We start from the raw sequence: 26,389 nt of genomic DNA on the forward strand, positions 1-26,389 counted from the left end.
CACATGGGCGCCGGAACCGGAAGTCTGTATTTGCTGTTCTTATGTAGGTGTTCAGTTGAGTAGTGTTCACGAATATTACAAATTTATTCAATCTACTGGCATCTGAGATTGTGTTATGTGGCCCCCAATTCTTGATTGTGTGTACTGTGGGAACATGTGGCTTGAATTCAGTAGGATAAAACCCCCCTTACATTGGTCGTCTGTGGAAAGAAGAATGCACCGTTACAATGGTGGTTGTTGAGAGAAGGGCTCTGTTACATTGGTGGTTAGTGGGAGACAAGACCTGTTACATTGTTGGTCAGTGGGAGAAGGGCCATGTTACATTGGTGGTCAGTGGAAAAGGGTCCGGTTACATTGGTCAATGGGAGACGTGCCTCTTTGCATTGGTTGTCAGTGATAGAAGGTCCCCTTTTCATTGGTTCTAAGTGGAAGAGGAAGAAAAACAAGATCACACATACACTTGCACAATCACACATACACAGAAAGATTGAACTTGATGGACCTGTGTCTTTATTCAACCTCAAATACTATGTAACTATGTACATATATACTGTTGAATATTTTTTCATTCTTAAGTTACAAATGAGCTCTAAAACCATGGATTTGAAATGGCTCTGATCAAAAATACAGCAAGCAAGTGATCACAAATGCTAATTGTTTAATACAACATACAATAGGAGTATGTTTATTGTGTTTGTGATAAAATTATCTAGGACAGTGATGTTTAAATAGTTTAAATCTTCACATTCTCTATGAAAACCAAAGACCGAAGACCAAATTAGTGTGACCACACTGGATGAGGTTATGCACACGGTTTATAGTTACGCAGCAAACAAGAAACTACAAACCCCACCCAGACTCACAAGCTAGCACAAGAAGTGAAATGACAAAACTCAAATAGAACAAAAACACACCTACAGCCAGAAGGAACAGCAAATGGGAACAGGGTTAGGAACTGCAAGGCAGGTGTCAGGGTTCAGGACAGCAAGACAGGTATCAGGGTTCGGCTACAAGATACTGGGGCTCAGGATACAGGAACTGGTAACAAGGAAGGGCGACAGGACTGCAGACAGCTAACAGGTTCAGGTAACGGGTCTCAGTCAGGGGAAGGCAACAAGGTTCTGGGTACACAGGAACTGATCAGATACTGAGCCAACGTCCTGACTGCAGGGCCTAAATACCCTCCCAGGAAGCACCAGGTGATGGGATGATACCTGGCAGCTGGGAGACACCCGCAGGTGAGCACTGGAGCCACAGGTTCCAGCACCACCCAGTGGTGGGCTAATGCCTGACAGTTCCTGGCCGCCTGGAGACACCTGCAGGTGAGCGAAGGAACTGCAGGTACCGGCCCCAGCACCCCCTGGAGGCGCTCTGGATCCTGACACTCAGGCTCTACGACAGAATGCGCCCATGCAGGGACTGTGAATAGGTCCCCATGAGTGCAAATTAGGACTGTATGTGGGTGATCTTCTACTCTATATCACAAATCCTGGTGTTGCTTTTACATAACTATCACACAAACTAGACCAATTTGGACGTTATAGCAACTTCAAAGTAAATAAAGAAGCGTTAGACATCTCACTACCTTCTGGGGAAAGTGTATACCTGAGATTAATGTTCCTCTTTAGATGGGTCTCAGATTGTATTACCTATCTGGGGGTACATGTTCCAGCTAACCTGGATGGGTTATTCACCCTGAATTATTTTCCTTTGCTGCAGCAGTAGTTGCAGAAATGGTCAAAATTGCCCTATTCCTGGTTTGGAAGGTTGTCTCTTTTTAAAATCGGCATTCTCCCTTTTCTTTTATATATGTTTCAGACACTTTCAATAAAAGGTCCAATCTGTATATTTTAGACCACTTTGAACTGTTTTAATGAAATATATATGGAGGTCTTGTCCCCCGAGATTTAAATATTATATCTCAGTGAAGAGGAGGCAATATGGGGGGGCTAGGACTTTGCATTTGGAAATGTGTCACAAAGCAGCAATTTTGAGATGCATGGTGGATTGGTTCTCATTACAGCAACATAAGTTGTGGATCCATTTAGAGCAACAGCTAGTGGTGCCCCCTCTTACCTCTATTCCTTGGGTGCTACCGTGGAGTCATCCAGTTGTTTCATCGTTGCCCTTATTGATGCAACATCTGCTACAGGTATGGGACATGCAGGTTAATAACTTGAAAATATACATTTATATTGGCCCATTAACCCGAAAATATAAGTTTATATTGGCCCATTAACCCAATTATGGGAAATCCTGGATTTGAACCTTACCACAGGGCGCCAAAATAACAATTAGCATCACCGTAGGAATGGAAAGTGCTATTTTTCTCTGATGGGAGACCTATAAGCTTTCACCCATATGCCAAGCGCTGACTGGAGATGGGCTTAGGTCTCTAACAGAGCTTCACCCACAAAGTAGGTGATATCATGGTGCATGGTTACAATATATGCAGCTATGGGATTTATGTAATAAGTTTAACAATAAAGATGGCGAGCACACTACTGGTGGGGTGGCTATAGGCGGGTTTGGGTGAGTGAGCTACTAAACCAGGGAGAGGGACCCTGTATACAGATATAAAAAGGCAGAAAACGAGAGCTACAACCCAGGGATTTGTGTTGTTTAAAAAAGGATGTAATACTTAAAATTGAAATTGATATCTGCGATTAAGGACTCACTGTTAGATGGACATGGTGATGTCCTGCCGGTGAAGGGTGGATGGTGCTGTCAGCTTGGGTCACGAACGGCTCCTGCAGCTGGACTGAAGTATCTTGTTTGGTCCCCTGGTGATGGAGGAGGGATGGTGGTGACAGCTAGAGGTCTCCTGTGGCTTGGAGCACAAGGAATTTGCAGTTGGCTGGATGCAACGTCCTATAGCCTTGTTTGTGAACAGGCTGGGCACTGAAAGTGTTACTGCCGTCTGATCAACTACAACGGCGAATAAAGAGAGATCTAACTCCATTTGAGAAAACTTGTATAGAGTCCAGGGATGGCTCACGAGTACATTCACAAGAATATCAGTTTTTAAAATACCATGCATTCCCTTCTCGGCTGTATTTCACAAGGAAATGGGAGAAAGAGCTGCATTGTACACACTCAGGATAAAATGAAAGCATTGCTTTGTACTTATGCATAAATCGACTATTTCTGCTCAAGCCCAGGAATTTTACCTTTAAGTTCACGGTCATATTGATGTCCCTCAACACTGCAAAATCTTTCTCCTGTGATTTCAGATCAGTGTTGGTACTGTGCAGCAATGGGAGCCAACATGCTCCATTTTTGGAGGACACATAATAAGATCTGGCCATTCTGGCAGGGCATCTTTAGGGTAGCATATCAGGTAACTGGACCATTGTGGACCCAACCCCAGACTGTGCCTTGCTTTCATATTTTCTAGAACCTCTCACTTTAATTAAGAGGGTGTCCTTTGATTTTTGATATTGGCTGGAAGAAAGTTGATTCCCAGATAAGGAAATCTGCGACAGTCCTTACATTGGGAGAATGGATGAAGGAAGTCAACTACTTGTTGTGAATGTAGGGGGAGAGGGAGAGGAGGGAGGTGAGTGGATATTGGATTATTGGTTACTGCCTGGGACATCTGAGATGAATTGGTAGGGGCTTAGACTGCGGGCAATAGATAATCACTTGAAAGGTCTCCCATCAAAGATAGGGAGATAGAATATGAATTGAATCATGAAATGAGAATAGACGCTATTTTGTATGTCACCTCTGATGACATTTATTTACTTGTACTCAATATAATGAAATGTGAGAGCCAGAAAGCTGTTCCAGGTGGATGTTTCTTGTCTTTTTTGTGTGTAATCTATATAATTTTAATATAAAAGTGTATCTTTTTCTTTTTTGTAAAAATGGTAAATTAAGAATATAAAAGAATGTAAAGCTTCCCATGAAGTTCAAGAAAAGCAGGGTTTTCACTCGGACAAAACTACGAATCCTGGAACTCCTTTGATGGGGCTTCCTGGCTGTCTCTCTCTTTGGATACAAGTTATAGTTGTAGTAGCAATATTAATATTCCCCTAATTATACTTTATAATATAACAAGTTTATTATTTTGGCTTTATTATTATATTTTTTTTAGAACAATAGATCTCAGTTTTCCTTTAAGGTTTCATTTTTGTTGTTGATGAGGACACGCTCTGGAATTTTTGACAGCTGGCTAGTCACGTTAAAGCCTAACATGGTTGGTTGCTCCCAAGCATTGTGGTGTTCTGCATGGTAAGTGCGCTGAAACTGCTTTGCCCTAGTGCGTTGGGGCACTATATAAAATAAATAGCACCATGCTAAAGCAAGTAACATGCATTGTGGTAATATAAGCTATACCAAAGGCCTGAAGATCTTCTGCCCAGTAGAATGGTCTGCATGTACACACTTTACAGCTATGTTTTTGTATTTATATTAGTCTCTACCAATACACATTCCTCCTGCACAGGTTACAAATCTTTTAAACTGAATTTATAGAATATATTTATATAAGCACAACAGAAAACCAAAAAAAAATTCAGTATTTCAATATTAGCAATTTTTTTCTATGCACATTGATGTAACTAATGCATTTTCCTAATCATTGTAATTTATCACAAATAAAAGATACTGTACACTATTTCTGATGTTCCATCTCATTCTACTAACTCACTCCATTTTAAAATTGATTGTTTTCCAGAATCTACGGTAATAACTGTAAGCTCAATAAAGCCAACTGTCAACATGTGGATGTCAAAGCTCTTGAAAGATATAATACATTCTCATTTGATACTCTGAAAGCTGTGAGAGATTTAGGAATTATATTAGAAATATTGTTATAATAAATCTTTATTCAAACAATAACACTGACACAAGAAAATAAACCATTAATAAGCTTAACAAAGAACATAACCAAAGAGATTACATTAGAGGAAAATGCATATACAAGAATTATAATTTTTTTTGCTCCTTACAGGAACCAAGCATTTTGTCACATAATATTGTAGAATACCGTACAGGCATCAAGTGCATTCCTAGGCCTTTATTTCAGCTAATGTACATTGTGACATTTTAGATTCACATTTTGGAGCATTGTTCAGGGGCGTAAGAAAATGTCCCAAGCCTGCTTACAGAGAGGAGTTTACTGGCATAATTTACGAATATACACATGTAAATGCATGTGTATGTGCATACATTTATTCTAAGGGCTATAATAAATTAATATTCTAGCTAATAGAATTAGTTTATGTATATATTCCTCTAAATACCCTATACATGCTGATTTTGCAAAAACGGGAGTTATCTGGCATAAGAAAATGCACATTTTTAGTTCGTATAATATTTGTGTTAGATTCTGGCAGAGAGCCAGTGTTGATGGGGGTATTTTAATAGGCCCATGTTCATGAGCTCTTACAGGAAGTGGAATATGGCAAATTTGTTTGAAAATTGATGGAATCACTCAGCAGAGCCATCTTGGGATGACTCTGTGAATCTTCTGATCAAAGATAGAAAGATAGACAAATAGATAGATGTCAGTCTGTTCTCTCCATGAGACATGGCTTCTTCTAAAAGCATTAATGATGGATGAATTGAGCAATGATGGATGGATAGATGCACAGATGAATGTATGGATGGGTAAACAGATTTAAAGATAGATAGATAGATAGATAGATAGATAGATATGCATAGTCATAATCACAGATAATTGGTACTGCATACAGTCCTACAAGGTGTTACTACAAGGTTTCATTTGATTTTTGTATTTCTTGTTCGGCATCATATACTGTATCCCTGTGAACTTTGCTCTTAGCATTTGTCAAGTATCTTGTTTTGTTAGTATTAACTTATAGATTTTTTTATTCAGCCTGTAGCAACAAAAGAAATCTAACAGATTTTTTCATAAACATTAAACAGCTTGGATAGCTGAATCTATGCTGCCCTGAACATTGTATTCTGACAGTCAGCACCCACCTCTGTCAGAATACCAGATAGTATTCAGAAAATTGGCAGACAATTGTCTACCCTGCTCCGTCGAGAACATTTGATTGAATAACTCTTAATATACACTATTCTACAGAACACCATATCTTGTTCCCTCACCACCTTCAAATCTTCCTTCTGTCTGAATATGTGAAATCACACTCTAAATAGTGCTGTCTGATTTGTTCTTTTCATAAAAGCTCTTGTATTTAAATGTTGTTTTTCAGATATCTTTGTTTGCATGTATTTTTTTTTTTTGCTGCCTTGTTTGCATTTCAAAAGAACTATGTACTGTAAAAATAACATCTCTTCTGTACATTTGTAATTAGCCTCAAAAAGGCAAATTGTTCAATGACCGTTTGCTAGGGTTTCCAAAACAATTAACTATGTTTTACCTTGAGCTAGATTAGACTTTACAATTTTCCAACTCAAGAAGCGCAAACGTCCAAACCAAATAATCTCAGATTTAAACCATCTTGAACTTAACAAAAAGAAAAAAAGGTTTAAAATAAACTAGACTGCACAAATTAAAGCAGAACTTGCATGCATTGTAAAGTCTGCTTATTTTGCAACCTTCCAAAAAAAATATGGCAGTTAAAGCTATCAAAAAATATGAATAAAACAATATTCACCTTTCTCCCCGGTTTGCGTGTAATCTAAACAGAGTCTTCTTACCTCAACAAAATATGTAAACATCCGTAAAGGACTCTGGATCTATGTAGTCCGGAATTGGTTTTTGAAGGCTATGTTCACCGTTTAAGGCAAATAGCCTAGACAGTCAAGAGGCCAAAGTGCATAACAAGGGTGTAGGAACCGCCAACTATTGGACACATAAATACTTCCTCATTCAAAGCCCCATACTGTGACTTCTCCCATCACAGCAAAGCTTAGCTCAGCAACGCTGTGATGGGAAAGAGCACACTACACATGCGCACATGCATGCAACAGCTAGAGCATCCTACCAACAGGACAGGATGAAGCAAAGCTATCTATGGGAGTTATTTAGCCCGGCTTTTGGGGGTGAGTGGAACAGGCCTACAGGTATGGCTTTTACATTTGTATATATTCTTAAAAGCTGTGCAGTTTTTGTTATGTCCTGGGGAGCCTTGGCTGCATAGACTATTCTCGTTAAAAGGTGAACTTAGAATATGCACAGAATATCAAGGTATGCATTACACTGAGGAACACAAGCATCAGAGATAAGGTCTAGGTCAGTGGTGTCCAACTTAAAAGGCCCCAGTTGCTACATTTGTATCCACATGTTGAGTATAGAGCCACATCTAAATGTATCATTTTTTATTCAAATTCAACAATATCAGGCAACAACATGTATCATAGTTAAATTATAAAAATACATGCATGTACCAGGCATAACCTCTATATAGGACAAACCATTCTCATAGGCCTCTCCACCTGCACACTATCATTGTATCCCTCTCTTACAAAAACCTGTATGTAACTGATGCACTGCCATATACTAGGTTGTGTAAGGGTTTCTGGGAAGTGGTGCTCAGAGAATAGATAGCAATAATAAACCCCACTGATGTCAGTGGGAGCTATAAGCCTCCTTTCTGGTGTCAGTGGCAGCAGTAAACACCTCCCTTCTTTAGTGTTCAGTGGTACTTACCAGAACACATGCTCCTGTGCCAATTCCTCTCTTCCCAAAAATGTGGAGATGGAACTATACTATCTCCATCAGCCAGGAGACTATTCTGCCTGACATACAGTGGTGAGCGCTTGAATGCAAATAGCATTAGTGTACTCAGCATCCCTCTGCTACTTTGTATTGTATGTAGCTGGGACCTAACGGGCCACAAAAACCTCACAACCTAGCAACTTGACAGCCCCAGTCTAGGTCATTGTGTACTGAGTAGTCTTTTAAACATAGTGCCTTATCATACCAGAAGCATGCTTAAGGGCCCATGTCAATTAACTTTATTTTCCTTGCATGTGACAAGCATTTAGAGTTCACCTTAATGGCAGGTCATCAAAATCTCGTTGATTTGAATCTCAAAATATGGTCCACAGATGGTGCATGCATCTAGTAAGCAACCTCTTTGTTTTTCATACTGCACAGAGTGCAAATAGTTAGTGGTGTTGATTTACTAAGGCAAATGGGCTGCTCACTGCTCAAGGGAATTGACTCTTTGCAGAGTAATTTTCCATGTAGTGAAATTGCACTTTGGAAAGAATACCCAATCATGTGCAAGGAAAATTTTTTAAAAAAACAATATTTTTCCTTGCACATGATTGGGTGATGGAAGTTAGCAGAGCCTCATCTTATTTACTAAGAAGAGGGAAAATTCCCTTTGCCTAGCCAACAAAATCAACACCCTTTTTGCCATTACTAAAATCACCATAGTGTCTTTTTTAATGTAATAATTGTCACATAAACTCCTATAATTTGTAGGGTAATAAGCAAGCTATTGTTACACAAAAGGCATTAGAAGTTGGGCACTGTATGGGGGACATGTACAAACAAAAATCAAATAAATAAATATAAAACAGTGCCTTCCCCTACACAGAATTGTAATCTCTATGTTTTAACACATACTGACAATATAACTGCTTTGAGACCACCCTTTTATATAATTTTGATAGTTTCTTGTGACCAGGAGCAAAGACCGTGCACTATATTATAAGTAATTCCTTATTTCTGATGTTGAACTTGCAAACCTTTCAGCCAAAAGTTATTGCTTCATGAACTTGGAGATTTGCTGCAAACCCATGACAACTGTAAACACATTTACAGTGCACTGATTTCAATGTCTCTGTTGTAGACTTTTAACATACATTTCTTAATAATGCCTATAGCTACAGAGGTGAATGAGGGTTTATTTTAAAAGAGAGCTATGGGGAGAGTGAAATGCATTCATCCCCATGGTTAGAGCCAACGTGTGATACTGCAGCTATCACATGTCAGCTCTATAGATCTAGAACTGATCGATTACATACCACTGATTACTCAGTTTCCAGCACTGACTGGAGAGACAGACAGGGGATGGGGCAGGCACAGCTGGCTCTGGCTCTAGAGAGGCTCTAGCTCTAGAGAGGCAGAGCCAGCTGTCAACCAGGTGGTGGGGTGGGTCCCGACAATATTGTTGAGATCCTTCCCAGGGAAGCTCTATTGCCCACTATATGCTGGGTTTTGGGTCACAGGAGGACATCAGTAAATGTCCTCCTGTGACCCAAAAGAGAACTAATGCCAAAAAAGTTATGGCCATAGTTCTCTTGAAAAGTGTTTTTTACTGTGTGTTCAAAATATGTAAATACTACGTGCATGGTCTAGTCACAGGCTCCCTTTAACCTCTTGCCATCCGCCCGTTGTAAAAAAAATGGACGGACGGCACTGCAGCATTGGCGGGTTGCCGTCTCCAGAAGGCATTTTTTTATGCTCGCGCACGCCCCCTAGCGGGCACGCAGGGGCAGAGAAGACCCGTTACCGGGTGTTTCACATATAGGCGATCAGCGGCTCCATAGCCCGCCGATCATCTATATGTGCTCGTTCGCGACCCACCAGTCTAATAAGCATTTGCTTACATTTGCTATTATTTAAAACATTTAATGCTTGAATCAAGTTATCATCTTTTATCTAGTTGTACAATAGTGTGCTGAAATTGTGTTGCTGCTACTTGTCTTTTGAGTGGGGTTGTGTTTTAATTTGACTTACAGTATAAGAAATGTATGCCATTACAATGTTAATGAAGCTTTCTGAATTAAAAGTGACTGTAACAAAGTTTCTGCTAATATGAGTTAGATATTAAATTGGACAAGCCTTATATAGTACAACAATCAGAACTGAGTTCTCCCAAAATTAAATTATATTTTAACATATTTCACCATTTAAATAAACTATGCAAGTATTTAACCATGTTTACAGACGTTTTTAAGATGGCTTGAAAGAAATGTGTGCAGCAAAAATGCATTTTATGGGCAGTTACAAGATTTTACTCCTACATATTTAAGTACCATATTTTGACATGAGTAATCTGCACTATTAAGAATGTTTAATTAGATCACAGAATGAGATATAGCAATATAACAATCTCATTCTGTTACAGTACATAATGTTCATGGAAAATTAGAGGGCTGGGAGGAAGGAAAATAGTAAACTCATGCTGAAGCCTAGGGTGAGAAATAAAACAATTTATGAAAATGAAATGGATTTGACAACAAAAGGTAGAAAGCAAAAAAAAAACGTATCCCCTGTTTTTAAATGTCAAAACTGTACTTGCACAAATCCCTTCATTTTGATGGTTTTGTATACGATGCAATAAAAAAATTATTTCAAATGAAATCAATTCACTTAAGAATTTCCCTTTTTCACAAGGTATTTGTATAATTGAGTTAGTAGAATTTATGTCGATGAGTTTTAATCACTGGGAAGTAGAAATATACAGAGCTAAACAGACACCGGGGGTGGAATTAATTAAAGTATAATTCAGAAACATCCCCCTCCATCTCTATGTTTTGTTTAATCTTAATACTGTATATCATTTCCATACACCCTGGATATTTCCCCTGAACTAATTTGCATTAGCATTCTCTAAACAAGAGTACATTTCTGCTCACAAAGGAACTTGCATTTGCATCAAAGAACTGCTTGCCAAAAAAATCCCATAGTGTTTGAATGTATGAAATTCCTAGTATGATCATTCAACATTCAATTTCTTCTAATGCCGTCAGGAGGGAGCTTAGAAAAATCCCCATAGCAGATCTCGGGAGCAAAAGCACACATTATAAATATTATCTTACATGTGGCTAAAAAAAAATATAATACACCTTTACGTATTTACGTAGCAAGGTTAAAGCTGTGATTTTTTAACTTTATAATGCAATTGCACTTTTGCTACAAACACTTTGCCTCCTCTCCCTACCCCTTAATCTAACCACACTTACCTCTCTGTAATGGTGGTGGCTTTCCACAGAGTTTATATCCTCAATGCAGGATTTTCCTATGCAGCAACTCTCTGAACACTCAACACTAAATTATTTTTTACTGAGCAGTTTTAAAGCATATATAATAAAATGTGAACTCCAAGAAACAGCTAATTACACTGTCAATATATATATATACTGTATATAGCGTGAGCTGTTTTGCCTTCCACAATACATTTATAACTGCTCATCCAGTCCTAAGATTTACACAACCCTGCCAGACTAAGTAAGTAAAAATGATCTTGAACTCCATGACCACTGGTGTGGCATTCTTAACTACTTCCAGCAGGTCTAAGTAAATGTACGTCATCAGCTGGAAGTGGTTATACCAAGCACACGGCTGCTGCTGCTTCCATTTTAAACAGCTGGTGATTGCTGTTTAAATACAAGCGATCCAACTTCAGGCGATGGATCACTTGTACGGTGTGGCACCATGTACCCCCTCCACCACTGTCGGCTTCCCAGGCTCTGCTGTCCCTTGTGAGAGCCCAGGACCGGCACGGCGGGTCTCCCTTGATGGTTCGGATGCTCTCATGCTCCCTGAACCACTCTTTTGCAATTTGAGCGCAATGCATCCTGCCATTGTCATCCTGGAATATGTCCATCCCACCAGGGAACAAAAATATACATTGATGGAAAAATCTGGTTATTCAGTATATTCAGGTAGGCAGCTGACCTCATTACCCTAAATCCAGGTGGGGACTTTTTTCTGGCCAGGCAGTGTACCTCCTAAGACCCAGTCCATGGAGACAGCATGCCAGCTTTCTTACTCAATAAGATCCAAAAATGTTATCAACTCACCAAGAAAACTCAAATCCAAATAGAGCAATAGCCAGTGTTGTTTATTGTAGGATGTGAAAATATAGACTTCAGCAGCTGATTCAAGAGTAGATATGATCACCCCTGTTTCAATACTACCGCTCAGTAATGTAAAAAACGAGTCCAGTAGTCTAGGAAATGTTTTTAAATAGTGCACAGCTTTACTTTATGATTTTAAACAACAAATATGCCTAGAAAAAGGAAAGTAAGCATTCAATACAGTGCAAACTTCAAAATGTTGGCAAAGCACTATAAATTGACATCTGAAGTTTACACAGCCTTAAAACACTGACATTTTGAAAAATAAGTGTACTGACAAGCAGATTGCTGTTGTCGCTACTGCTGTTATTATGACTAATTTACATGCAGGTGTGTTTGTCTGTTTGCACTCATCATGCATTCCCATGTTCACAAGAGCCTTTACAGCTATAACATCAATTGTATTTAAAAAAAGAATATTAATATGTTATCTAACTGTTATTGCATACTTGGTTTTCTTAAAAGTAAAAAAACAGTTTCATAAAAAAAAGATATAACATTTGTGAGTGCTACTCAAATTGTTTTTGTGCTTTAATATTTTCTAGCACTGCTAAAATTGTCCACTTTTTCTCTTTCACAACTTTAAAAATCATACCATGTTTGCAAACCCTTATAACTGACTGGAAGTGATGAGAGAATATGGCTGGGTTCAATTCATGGGGTTTCATCAAACTCATCATAAAGTCCAAAAATTGTGAACTTAAATCCAAACCTAAATCAAGACATGTTGTATAGCCTCAAAGAACAGTATGTAAACAGATGGATACCTTTATCAAATTATTATGACGGTCACTAACCTGTGTTTAACTTAATGCATTCAACATTACTTTTTTTTGGTAATGCTGGAAAAAAATAAATTGTATGACTAAAACAGAGATTTTTGTGTTCTAAAAAAAATGTTCTTAGTACTGCAACTTATTTTGCAAATTTGTCAATTTAGACAGACATTGCCCCTGCTTAAAATGTCTCTGGTCAGGTTGAAGAAAAGCTCCTTCACCAAGGTATGCGATTCACTCATCTGGGTTGCCGAATTGGGTTAAGAACTAACAAAATTAGAGATGATTATTCTTTATTTTACAGATACAAGAACTACCTTAGACTAGATATTGTGGGGTTGAGTTAATAAAGGCAAATAAACTGTCCACTTTGTAAGAAAATAAAGTACTTCTGAATTCCATCATCCAATCAAAAAAAGCAAAATGCTTTTTTTCTTTATTTTAATAGCACTTGATTGGGTATACTTACCCAAAGTTAATTTTGTAACATTCAAGCTAAGTGAAAATTCCCTCGCAGTCTTTTTGCCTTCAGTAAAAAAAAAAAGAAACATGGTTTCACTTCAACAGTAATGCTCAACAGCATCCACAATTGCAAATATTAACCAAGTGTTTCCTATCTTTAATTAATATCACCCAATTCCAAAGGACACATACAAGAGCATTCTTTCAAGGTTGAGATGGAAAATTTGGAGCTTCAGAGGTTACACTTTAGCTTGTCATATGAAGCTGACACCAGTGCCCATGCTTGACATGAAGAACAGATGTGCATTGGATGTTGCCTAATATGGCTATCCCCATCTCCATTGTGTTTTTATAGGCAACTTCCTGCTACAAACCTGGGAGTATGCACAGCAATTTTACATTAATCAGTGTCAGTGTTTGCACAGGGAGCAAGATTACCTGCTAAAGTACCTAGGCATCTCCAAACTGTGCACCTTAATGAAAAATACATTTCAGTAAACATCAGGTCCTTTTTAAGACAACATAAACATTAATCTACATAGCTGTCAATCTCGTAAACAAGTTAAATGCAGCATGAGTGTATTTGATTTAATTATCTATTTAGTTACTTTTATGTGTTTATGGTAAGCTTATAATTAGCTTTTGGGGTACCTTTTGCACTGATATTTGCATGTATGGGGAAGAAAAGCAGCTCAAGTACAACCAAATGCCTATATAAGCTAGAATCCTTGTGTTACCACTTTCCCACTGCTCAGACACCCACACACACCAGACACATGACTCACGGTAGTCTGCCACCACCTGCAATTCGTCCACGCACTGGTCTGCTAGGAAACCATGCACAAACAGATCCTTGTCCTGCAGATCTGCTAATGTATACACTGGCACTAAGCTGCATACAATCTGCAAACACACAATGCAATTTCATACAGGTTAACAGTGAGCTTATAACCGAGCAGACAGGCACTAGTAACAAGAACCGATCTCTATAGGAGGATGAATTTGTGGTTTAGTACACAGAAGACCACTTATTAATGTTATTGTTTAATATCCCTAGGTGGGCAGTGCACAACAAAATATGTACAAATGTAAAAAGAAAGACAATGACATACAAGAAAATGTTGGCTACTGACATAACATAGGAGAAAAACAGAAAAACTTTTCCATTGGACAGTATTGTTCTGATGGCGGGAGAACCCCGGAAACCTGTAAACGCTGTGCTGTGTTCTTAGATAAACTATCACAGACGAATACAAAATCCATATTTAGCTCCCCGGTTTATTGGGATCTGGCTCTAGCCCTTTGACCAGTCATTTCAGGAGGTGTCACCCTACCTGCTGGGAGGAGAGATTCTGCCTTCTGAAGTGGCCATAGGTTATTTGGGCCCACTGGTTCTGCTGCCTGGATCGGAATTGGGATTTCCAATACCGGCGCATCAGCCTGATCGCAATGAGGCAAGCAGACCCCAAACCGTTTTCTCATTTTCTAGAGAATTGTGTCACCCTCCCATCTACAATTTTACATCTGCGAGTAGCTTATAATATGTACTATCAGAAGGAATCAGTTTCATCTCCCTATGACTGATACAATTGATTTTAATAGAGATGAACCATAATTCCTCTGATCTATAAAGCTGACAACCATTCCCAGCCAGGGGGGAAGCCAGAATATACAGATATCTTGTCCCCTGCTGTGGTCTGTAGTCGCAGGGTCCAGAAATGTGACCTTACAGGGAGCCATTTAGCACTTAGGTGTGAATTAGGCCTGAGCTGCCTATTCAGATTTCAATTGTGACATCTAGTTTCCTGTGTACAACAGATTATGACATCTCTGGTGAAATCTGTTCCCTCTATAAAGTAATATCAACTCTTATTAAATTCCCTCTATACATCAATATCACAATAATGACAACAAAAGCTAATGTAAATAACTAAATAATTGCAGCTGAGGGCTGCAACAACACCTTTTGAAATACTCAGAAAGTTTAAGGTTTACTAATCACCTTTTAAAAAAACAACATTCTTAGAACTTATGCTATTCACACACACACACACACACACACACACACACACATATAGATCATATTGTACTACTAATAGACACCCATACATTATTTATATTTCATATAGTATAGGAAGAAATAGGTTTAATATCTACCGAATTGTAACATACACTAAATATTTTAATGTTTTTTTGGAGTGATTTGTGGATGTTGGGTAGAAGCTGTACGCTTTCTTTTTGATGAAAGTAACTCTTAATCCCATTCGAGCAGCACAGATAAATTGAGCAAATCTTGTGGGACATGGACTTTTATACATTTATCCGCTTATAAAAATGTTTCCAGTACCTTCCAAACTGAGAGCAATACAGTATAAATAAAGGCAAGGGTCAAACTATAAAACTAGAGAAAAAATGTTCCACATGTACGAACACAGATATTACAAGACAAAATGTACCTTGAGATATCTCAGATACTTTGCTAATAAAAAAAATAGCATTTTTTTTTTAACCAGAATAGTCAAGGGACTGCTAAGTGCAATGATGAGATGCAAAGTGAAGTAACCTGTGGCAGTCAATCCTGTTAGTCTTTTTCCATGTTTAACTTCCTTAAGGTGACCCTGTCAGTGTAAGAGACAATCCTCAAGGCCAATCCCATGCCATAAAATCTGATACTCACGTTTCTGATGTCCTATGTCTCCTACCTTCTCTTCATTACAACCCTGTAGGCTCCTTCAATCTTATGCCCCATGTGGTTCCATCCTATAACCCCTGTTGGAAAAACAAGTGACAGTGGCCCTGGTGGACTCCGGCAGTGCCCTAACTCTGGTAGCAAGTAAACTAGTAAAACCTTGTCGGGTTCAGAAGCATAGAACCATGGGGTATTGTGTATTCATGGGTGTACTGTGCGGTATCCTACTGCCAATATAGAGGTCTTAGTACAGGGCAGTCTGGTACGGATCTCAGCAGTGATATTTCCTCATCTACCACATCCTTTGATAATAGGAAGGAATTTCCCTGACTTCCACACTCTTTTACAACCCCCTGTGATGGTAGAACAGGGGGTACCTGAAGCAGAGCTGGGAAATACAGGTGTCCATGAAATATTTCCCTTTATTCATCCTGACTTGTATATCTCTAACCCAAAAAGAGGTAAAACAAGACGGGAACACAGGGAGAGCAAGCTGAGATTTAATTGGGCCGCCAATGAAGTCTTGTTAAATCAGTGTGGGGAGCAGTCTAGGAGAGGCGGGCCATGCACCAGACAGAAGATGAGGCAGAGGTTGGTCAACCAGAACCCGACCCAGAGGCAACTAGTGAAGGTGATGAGGAGGATCTAGATATCCTGGATTTCGGGTAGTAACTTTGGCCGAGACCAGGCAAGTGATCCCCTGTTGCAGGAAGCCAGGAGTAAAGTTATAGAGGTTAATGGGGTACCAGTGGGAGGTGCAACAGAAAAGGCCTATCCCTACTTTATCCTCAAAAACGATCTCCTTTACAGAGTAACCTCTGATGAGGGACAAGAACTCAAACAACTGGTTGTGCTTTCATCTTATACACGAAAAGTGCTGGATTACTCTCACTGTTATCTTCTGGGGTAACATGTGGGGGTGGAGAAAACCTAAGAACGGGTGCTTAGGAGGTTCTTTTGGCCAGGGGTATCTCCAAGACCGAAGTTGAGAGCCCCACTCATACCTCTCCCCATAGTCGATGTTCCTTTTGAGAGGATTGGCATGGACCTAGTGGGTACCTTAAAGAAAATAGCTCAAAGGGCACCAATACATCCTTGTCATCCTCGACTACCAAATACCCTGAGGCCATCCCATTAGCAAGGCTAATGCTAAAAATATTGCGAAATAGTTGGTTCAGATGTTTACACGGGGGGGGGGGATACCAAAGATGGTGCTCACGGACCAGGGGACACCGTATGTTTCCCGTATTATGAAAGAGCTATGTCAGCTATTTAATGTACAGACCCTGAGAACATCAGTGTACCACCCCCAGACAGACGGGTTGGTGGAAAGGTTTAACCGGACCCTAAAGGGGATGTTGAGAAAAGTTGTTAGCAGGGATGGGAAAAATTGGGACTTGCTGCTTCCTTAACTGTTGTTTGCTGTTCGAGAGATTCCCTAAAGTTCTATGGGCTTCTCCCCATTTGAGCTTTTATATGGCAGGCATCACAGGGGTATACTGGATGTCCTAAAGGAAACCTCGGAAGAATAGGGAGTAACTGGGACTAACGTGCTCCAGTATGTTGAAGATATGCGGGTGCGTATGACTCAAATTGCTCTTCTTGTTCGCCAGCATATGGAGCAGGAGCAGAGTATGCAGAAGTCCTACTATGACCAGAGAGCCACAGTGAGACAGTTTGGGAGGGGGGACAGAGTAATGGTTCTAGTACCCACCGCAGAAAGCAAACTTCTAGCACAGTGGCAAGGACCCTATTAGGTTTTTGAAAAAGTGAGCCCAGTAAATTATAAAGTTAGTCAGCCAGGACACCGGAAGAAGGAGGCTGTGTTTCACATAAACATTCTTAAGCCATGGAGGACTAGAGAGGCCTGCATGGCCACAGTGGGTGATTGGCAGGCTCTTAGACCTTCAATGACAATCTCTCCGGAGCTGACACCTGAGCAAATAGAGGAGGCTAGTTGCTTGGTTGAGAAGAATAGAGATGTCTTCTCCCCCAACCCTGGACAAACCTGAGAGATTACCCATGATATTGTTACATAACTAGGAGTTACGGTAAGAGTGAAATCATACCGCATTTCGGAGGCAAAACGGGAAGCTGTAAGGGCTGAAGTCAAGAAAATGCTTGAGCTTGGAGTGATAGAGGAGTCTCACAGCCAGTGGTCCAGCCCCATTGTTCTAGTGCCTAAACCTGATGGGTCTATCAGGTTCTGTAATGACTTCCGGAAGTTAAACGAGGTGTCTAAGTTTGACGCCTATCCCATGCCTATGGTGGATGAACTAGTAGAACAACTAGCCAAAGACAGGTTTTTCACTACTTCAGACCTGACAAAAGGTTATTGGCAGATCCCATTAACAAAGGCGGCCCAGAAGAAGACGGCCTTTACCACTCTTGATGGCCTGTTTCAGTACAGGATCATGCCTTTTGGCCTCCATGGAGCTCCAGCCACTTTCCAAAGATTGATGGATAAATTGCTCAGGCCTCACACCAAATGTGCAGCCGCATATTTGGATGATGTGATCATTCATAGCCCGAACTGGGAAAGCTATCTGGACAAAGTGCAGGCAGTGTTGGACACTTTTAGAAGAGCTGGGCTAAAGCCCAACCCCTCTAAATGTGACTTGTGTTTAGCTGAGGCTAGATACTTGGGTTATCTGGTTGGCAGAGGACTTGTTAAACCACAAATGAACAAGGTAGGACCTATATAGAACTGGCCCAGACCACTGAGGAAAAAACAGGTCAGAGCCTTTTTGGGACTTGTAGTCTACTATCGTAGGTTTATTCCTCACTTAGCTACAAGGGCCGCTGCGCTCGCTGACCTTATTACAGTCAGAATTCCGGACACAGTGAAGTGGAACAGCGAGGCTGAGGAAGCCTTTGCTGGTCTGCGGGCAGCGCTTTGTGCCCAACCTGTGCTTGTGGCTCCTGACTTTAGGAAGGAGTTCTTTCTCCAGACTGATGCCTCAGAGGTGGGTTTTGGTGCAGTTTTGTCCCAATATGTAGGTGATGAGGAACACCCTGTTCTGTATTTGAGTCGGAAGTTGTTACCTCGAACAGCGCTATGCCACGGTGGAAAAAGAGTGTTTTGGCGATTAAGTGGGCAGTAGAAACGCTCTGCTACTATCTGTTGGGCAGACGATTTACCCTGGTCACGGACCATGCTCCAAATGGTTGCACACCAACAGGGACAAGAACGCTAGGGTCACGAGATGGTTTTCCTTACAACCCTTTACTTTTGTGGTGCGACATAGGGCAGGCCTCCTTCACATTAATGCAGATGCTCTGTCCCGGGTACTGTCAGGCTCGGTCCCGGCAACCCCGGCCGATTCAGCGCCACGGCGCTCCGGCCGTGACGTCACGCAGGACTCCGCCCCCTGGGCGCGGCTACCTCTCATAAACCCAGCAGAGGCAATCTCTCGGCGTTCAGTCAATGTGGAACGTCGAGCGATTAACTCCCCTGTCTCCACAGAACCAGTCCGGCTCCCCCACTCTTCAGTACAGTCCACTCGGACAGATCCATTTGCTGCATCTACCTCTCAGCCTCACCAGGGATCCAACCTTAGCCACTGAGCTGTATCACCGCAACAGTAACTGCAAGTATTAGGGCTTTATCCCTAGATGGGATTACTTGTGCATACACCTTTTACCATACTGCTTAAATACTGCCTGTTGTTGATCAAATGCCTGCATTGAGTTAAACTGCTGGAGTATTGGATGCTGGTACTATCAACTGAAACTGTCATTCCTCTGAAGTGTTGCCTGACTCTGCTAAACTTACTGCACTTGATCATATTAGAGGGAGGTTGCCTGCAGCTGTTAAAACCTGAGTTGTGCTGTGGTAGTGTCCTTAGCTAAGTCTTATACTACAGTACGGGTACAACTACAGTCCCATCACACCCCCGCTCCACTAAAACTAATCTACCGTAGGGATAGGCTGGGAAACATGATGTGGAACGGCTCCCCATCGCACTGAGTGTATTAGGGAGCCGTCTGACTGATCCAATCCCATTAAAGCCTACTCCTGAATTGTTCCGCAGTTGAGGTCCAGTCCCCAGCTATCCGCTTGTGTTGTGACAGGTACATGGGTTTGCAGAGGTGGCCGCTTCCCACTCCTGTGTTAAGCTGGGGGGGGGAGGGTATGTGACAGGGTATATGTTTCTGTGTATGTCAGTGAGAGGTTGAAAAGGGCAGCATTCCCTGGCTAGGAAGGAGTTAAGCCTTGCTCCAGCAGGTACACCTCCTCTCTATTAATTAGCCTGCACCTGATAGTAGAGTTAAGCCTTACTCCAGCAGGTACACCTCCTCTCTCTATTAATTAGCCTGCACCTGATAGTGACTGGAGGGGGAGAGAGCTCACAGAGAGATCCATGCTGGACTGGATGGATGAATACAGACTGGAGAGCATCTGAATGTCTGTCGGATAAGGCCTGGCTAAAAACTGTATATATTGGACTGTGGGTTTTGTTCATGTTCATTTATACTGGAAGCTGGAATAGCCGCTCCACTAGGACTTAGTGAGGGACACTACTGTTAGTTATACTCCTAAGGTGGGGTAGACCTTTTTATTTATGTTACTCTTGAGTTTCTGCTGGAATTCGTTTGTTTAAAAAGGGAAAACATACCCTGTTGATAAAAAGAAACTTTTTATGTTGAATGCAATAAAGCCGCATTTATTGCCAATACTGATCACAGACCAGTGACTTTCTTACAGTGCATATTTTTTGTATTTAATATATTTTATAGCACTATACGGATGTGAAAAGTTTCATTCCTGACCTAGCAGGTTCTTTGAAACTTTTTTTATAGTACACTATGTTGAAGGTTCACAGATAAATTGGTTAATATCACTACTATACAGTATGTGTCACATACCTTTGGTGTGAGCCTGAAGTGACGAGGAAGGCCTCCCCTTGCCGCTCTGGTCTGAGCCCCACTGGAGATGAGACAGCAGCTGAACAGACAGAGAGGGGTACGAGAGCCTGTGGCTGATGAGTGCTTGACACACCGGAGATGATGGTGCTGATGACTGGATGCCAGAGGTAGCTGGTGACTGATAGCAAATCAGGCAGTACTGGTGTGAGAAGCTGAAGTAAGGTCAAGAACAAGCCAGGTTGGTAACGTGCGGTCAGTGTGGTACAGATGCATGAAGCAGAAGTGATGACAGGAGCAGGCCAGGTCATACACTTGTGAGCAGAATGGTACCAAATCAGAAGACGGAGGGGAGGTCAGAAGACAAGCCGAGGTCACAAGGCAAGCAGCAAGCAGGCCAAGTCAGTAATCAAGCTGGGTCAGACAGCTATCACAGCTGGAGATCTCTGAGCAAGTTGTAGATGCAGGAGCCATTCTTAAATAGCCAGCCTGGCTCCAAGAACGGGCATGCACACGCTATTCCACGCGTGCATGGGTTTAGAGCATTATTAGCACCTGTCAGGAAGCAGGGGGTGTTGCCCCTGCTCGGGGGCCACGGGTACGGCGCAGGGCACGGGTTTCCCCTCAGCTTGGCAGAACTCCTGGTGCCCGGGTTGCAGGTACGCATGCTCGAGTCGCAAGGCGGGTGCACATGCACGGTATGCAGGCTGCACGCGCATCCCCGAGGGCACGTGTATAGCACTCCTGCTCCATTAGGCATCAGGTGTGAGCCTTGCTGGGGGAGGTTCCCTGTACACACCTTCCATCTCTCTCGCCTGCCATTGGTTGCCGAGGAAGGAAGCCTCCTGGTTGCCTCGGTGACCGGGGGGTGGTCCTAACTCCCCTGGCTATAAAAACCTGGCCTGAGCTCTGGCTTATTGCTGAGTTATTCCACCTCATGGTGTGACATACGAAGCTCCCCTCGTTGCCTTGTTGCCTGTTTCCTGAACCCTCTGCTGACCTCCCGTGTACCGACCTTGGACCGCCTATCGTTTCTGACCCTCTGCTGCCTGCCTCGACCTCGGATTACCCTCGACTACCTCTTTGGATTGCCCCCTGGTTACCTTGCCTTGGGACCCTTCCGGCTGCTTCCTGCCAGCGGGTTCCCTCTGTGCTGCTCGCCCGCGGACGCACCTGATAGCACCGTAGCGCCAAATACGCGCATGCGCATTGGCTCATGCAGCAATCCAGGCAGAGGCTGTACTAAGGGTGCCGGCTGATGCACCCCGACAATATGGATATGATTGAGTATTGTGAATATGGGCACATCTATTTTTGTCAGACCAACCGCAAAAACATGTGCACTTACTTATTTGAAAGCTATGGAGTTTTTGTTTTGTATATTACCTTATATTTTTTATATTCCAGGAGTTTTATTATCTAATTTACTTTAGTCATGACTGGAAATGTATCTATACTCATTCCTTGCCTTCCACGTCCCCGTCCCCCCATTAGGGTCAGTTATAAAAGTAAAAGGGTAAACCATTTTTTTTTTCGTGTTTATTATTTTGCAGGTTTGACTTCTGTTGCCTGCTGTATTTTCTTGTGTTTTCTCTATACCTTTTTTTTTTTAAATTTACATTTTGTTTGTATAATGCAAGAGAACCTACTCTCCTGAATAAACGGTCTCAGATTCTCTACTCTCTTCATAAACAGAAAGAGGTGTCCTGAGACCCCACATACAAAAACTAAATTTTTACTCTCTTCATAAACAGAAGAAGATTAGTATAACTCCTTTTTCAGGAAACACATTTTTGTTTGGAACGTATTTCCACTTTGCGCAATAGGTATTATCCAACATGGATAAGTAGTACTTACCAACATTCAAAATCTAAGGGAGTATCCATTGCTATCCATAAATCCTTATCTTGTCAAGTGTTGGCCCAAAAGATTGGAGATGATAGTAGATCTATTCCAATTAAAGTGAATATAGCCGGACGTATATATTAAATTATTAATTTATGTTAACCGAATTGCAGCCAAATTTCTTTTAGGATATATGTATCAAATGATCTTTTGGATTCCGCTAAAGGGGTGGTGGTTGTTGGAGGGGATTTTAATTTTGTATTAGACCTTTCAAAGGATACTACCACCTCCAGGGCCCCCCATATGTATTCACATCTTAATAAATTCAAACAGTTTTTGAATAGACACTGCCTAATGGATATATGTAGAATTCTGCACCCTTAAGATAGGGATTATTCTTTTTTTTTTCTTCCGCTCATAATACCTATCACAGATTAGATTTCTTTTTGACCAGTCAATATGCTTTGACTTTGTCCCCCCAGGCTTATATTGGCAATTCTGGTTTGATCATGCTGCGGTTTTCCTCTCCATTGATTTACCCTCTTCTAGAGGGTGTTGGAGACTTAATGATAACCTCCTTAAAGACTCAATATGTGTTGCAGATATTATCCAATCTATTTCTGACTTTAAATTATATCATAGGAATGATTCTACTTCTCCTATTCCGTGGGAGGCTTTGAAATGCATCCTTCGGGGTGTGTTTATTAAACATGGTACAAGATTAAAAAAGGAATGTGCAGTTAAATCAGTTATTCTTTTTTCTTCTCTTTCAGATCTTGAACATACACATAAGCCATGCCAATCTTCAGATGCATTGCTTGCTCTCTCTGCATGTCGGCAGGAGATTCAAACATTATTGAATCATAATTCCCTACGACTTGGAGATAAAACTAATTCTTTATTTTATCAACAGGGTAATAAGCCCGGCCATCTGCTACCTAAAGCTTTACAGAATTGAGTAGTGCATACATCTATTCCCAGGATACTATCCCTATCCGGTAAAGTAACTCCTAACCCGTCAGAGATATCTGATACCTTTTTGTGCTTATTATATTATCTCTAATAGATTTTTATATATGGAACCTCTAGCTTTTCGTAATAAAGTGTGTAGGTATATACAGTAATGGAAACTACACTTCCCATGATTCCTCAAACATTGATAGAGGATCTGGATCATCCTTTTTGGGAAGAAGATGTTAAAAGGTGCCATCTCTTCTCTGGTCCCTGGAAAAAGCCTGGGTCCAGATGGCTTTACTCCTAGGTTTTATAAAACATTTATAGAATCATTATTCTCTACGTTGTCTGTTACATATAACTATTTCTTCGCAGATTCTTCTGTGAAGCCTATTCTTCTAGTGTACTATAATGCATCCTGATCAAGTACAAGGGGACGAGAAGCTTGTAATAATACTCTCAAGACTATTTCATTAATAGATATGTAGTTTCATACCTACTTGTCTTATCTTGGTTGATGCCGGGAAAGCTTTTGATAGGGTTGGATGGTATTTTTAAGAGGAAACCCTATTGCAACTGGGCATTGTTCCAAATCTATTTCAGAAAATAATAGCTTTATAGGAATCCCATGGCCAGGGTTCATACTAAAAGTTTGCTTTCAGATTCTTTTGGTATCAGGAATGGTATGAGACAGGAATGTCCTCTTTCACCCCTTCTTTATGTTTTGATGATTGAGCACTTAGTGGTTGCTTTCTGCAATAATCTAGATATTCAGCACATCCAGTTGAATATTGATCATTACAAGATTTCTATATATGTGGATGACCTTTTGGTTTTTGTGACAATTCTAGTGATAACCACTCCTGAGATAATAAGGGAATGCGATTTAATTTGGTTCACTTAGTCATTTCAAAGTTAATTACAAGAAAACTAAGGTAATGAATGTTTCTCTTTCTGAGTTGTCCTCACTTCAACAGAAATTTAGATTTTGCTGGCAACCCAAGGCGATTAAATACTTAGGGGTTTATGTTCCCAGTGGTCTCAGTGCTTAGGCAGACCTTAATTATAGACCCCTGCTTTGATCTATAGTGTCTTCTTAAAAAATATAACAAAACTCTGTTTTTGTGGATAGGGAGAATAAGTATCATAAAAATTGATATTCTACCTAAAATGTATTTTTACACTGTTCCTGTTCAACCTTTTTCTTGATATTTTCATACTATGCATAAAGTGGTTTAACCCCTTCATGATCAAAGATGTACAGTGTACGTCGCTGGCATCGGGGCTATTTAAACAGCACCGATGCCAGCATCGATCCCCTCCCCATTCTATGGGACCGAGAGCTATGCAGATGGCATTACTTCTGGTCCCATAGCTTTCAGTGTAAGGCTCCTGAAGCCTAGCTATAAGCTATTGAAGTGTGATCTGCACTTCAATAGCTTATTTTGGAGTGTAAAGGTGACACTGGGTTTTTTTTGGACCCCCAGCATCACCTTAAAGAGTACCTGTCACCACCATCTGCTATCACATTGGGGCTTGTAAGCCCCCCTATGTGATAGCAATTAAAGTAAAGTAAAAAAAATAACAGTTTTTAAAATAAACATTAAATAAAATAAATCTAAAATTTTTTTTTAAAGTCCCCCGTCCCTGCGAGCACCCACGTCACGAAAACACGCGTCGGGTGCGCCTACGCATGAAAATGGCGAACGCGCTACACATATTGGGTATCGCCACGCATGCTGGAGTGAGAGCAATAATTATAGTGACAGTATTTTTGGGTATCTCTAAACTGATGACCTGTGGGGGCTTTTAAAGCGTCGTCCATGGACTTTTTGGGGTACTGAATTGTGTCGCCATTTCACGGATGCACACAATTTGTAACCTGGGTATGTTGGGTATCTATGTACACATTGTAACCTCTTCTTTTATATTGTATTAAAAAATTGGGTATTGTGTTTTGTGGCATTTAAGTACATTTTGCAATAAATTTGGGGGTTTGATAAGGAGTTGCGCTAATATCGTGCAATATACTAATTTGCAACTGCCACTATTTTATTCTATAAGGTCTTGGCTTTCAGAAAATATATACTATTTGGGAGTTTTAAGTAAATTTCAGGCCTAAAATGTGGAATATAACATGGGTGCAAAAAATAAAAGCCTCAGTCATGAAGGGGTTAAGGAATTTATTTGGGGACATTCTTGGATTGGGAGATATAATTTAATTTGGCAAAAATAACGTGGGGGTCTCGGACTCAATTATTGTGGCAAGGGTTCCTGTCCTCATGGTTGGGCCCCTTGACTCCAGGATTTTTGAATCCCGCTTTTCCCCTGGCATTATACTCGCATACTTATTTGACTGGGTTCAGATCGGATAATCCTAGACTCTCTCAAATTGTATATGATTGTAAGATACCACCACTTTCTTTTTTTTTCTTTTTTTTTTGGGCTCTCAAAAACATATAAGGTTTAAATTGCTTGAGTTATCTAACTTCCTTACCTCTTTAAAACCTTTTTATGCTTCATCACAACCAATTATAGATTTTGAGAAACTGCTTGTGCAGTGGCCATGTCATATACTACGTAAAATATATGATTTTCTACTTACTGCTCATTCTCAAACAAAGCCTTATTTTTTAGCCTAGTGGGAAAAAGATCTTGGTATAGTAATTTCTGAAACCGATTGAGATTAGTCCTTTTTTTTACTTCATACGATGTCTCTTCAATTGCAAATCAGGAGCATAAATATACATTGTCTTCTAGATGGTATAGGTGTCCTCAGCACATTCATGTTTTGGATCCTGAAGTATTTCTTAGGTGTTGGAGATGTTTAGCTGGAAAGGGATATATGGGTCATATTTGGGGGGATTTCCCTTTGATTATGCCTTTTTGGAATAAAATATATGCCGTCTATAAGATAATGGGTACCTCTTTAACACGGCATACATGTATTATAATATTGTCTATATTACCTGGTTCTAATAAAGCTGTTAAAAAAAGACCTGCTATGTCATGTTTTGTACATGGTTAGGGTCCATGAAGG

Source organism: Nanorana parkeri, unplaced genomic scaffold (assembly GCF_000935625.1).
Source record: "Nanorana parkeri isolate BGI_ZX_2015 unplaced genomic scaffold, ASM93562v1 scaffold337, whole genome shotgun sequence".
In the NCBI taxonomy this organism is placed as follows: Eukaryota; Metazoa; Chordata; class Amphibia; order Anura; family Dicroglossidae; genus Nanorana; species Nanorana parkeri.